A 961-nucleotide genomic window follows, 5' to 3' on the forward strand; every position below is an offset into this window, starting at 1 on the left:
AAATTTGATAATGTGGAAGATGGTTGGAATAATTTTAGACAAATAATTTGTGAAGTTGCTGAAAGTGTATTAGGGAAGAAAGCTAGAACTGCAGCTAAGAATATTAATGAAAAAGCATTATGCTTAATAGAGAGGAGGAGGGGCTTGTACAAGAATTATCTGAGTGATAAATCATATGAAAACAAAAGGAATGTAAAGAAAGTAGAGAAAGCATTCAAATATTAATTTAGGAGGTGTGAAGTGAAGGCCATGGATAAAATTACTCGAGATCTAGAAGATGCAGCTAGAAGGTATAATATTAAAATATTGTACTGGCTCGTTAACAAACTGAGAGGGAATAGTCAATCCGGACTTGTCCCAGTTAAAGATAGGAATGGGGTCGCAATTAGCGATAAGGAAAAAACTAAAGCGAGATGGGCCGAACATTTTGAGGAGTTGCTTAACCGAGATAGAGTTGCAGGAAAAAATATAGAGGAAAATGAAAAAGTTTGTGATACCTTGGATGTGAAGCAAGGTTTGTTTTGTGAAGAGGAATTTACAACATTGTAAAAAAGATCAAAGAATAATAAAGCTCAAGGTGCTGATTGGTTGGTAAATGAACTTCTTAAATGTGGTGGCGCTGGGGTTAAAAATAAGTATTAAAGATTAAGAATAAGATTTTTGAAAAAGAGGAAGTACCTAACGGTTTTAGAAAAACCTTAACTAAACCACTTTATAAATAAGGTGATAAAAGTGAGTGTGATAATTATCGAGGCATTAGTCTGGTCTCTGTAGGTAGCAAATTACTTAGCAATATGATACTTTTTAGACTGAGAGATGCTGTAGACAAAGTTTTAAGAGAAGAGCAGTGCGGTTTTAGAAAAGGTAGAGGATGTGTCGACCAACGTTTCACTCTTAGTCCAATAATTGAGAAGGGCCTGAGCTATCAAACACCTTTGGTACTCAGTTTTATAGATTATGG

This window comes from Artemia sp. Qi Xiang Cuo, chromosome 5 (assembly GCF_049724085.1).
Source record: "Artemia sp. Qi Xiang Cuo chromosome 5, ASM4972408v1, whole genome shotgun sequence".
Classification (NCBI taxonomy): Eukaryota; Metazoa; Arthropoda; class Branchiopoda; order Anostraca; family Artemiidae; genus Artemia; species Artemia sp. Qi Xiang Cuo.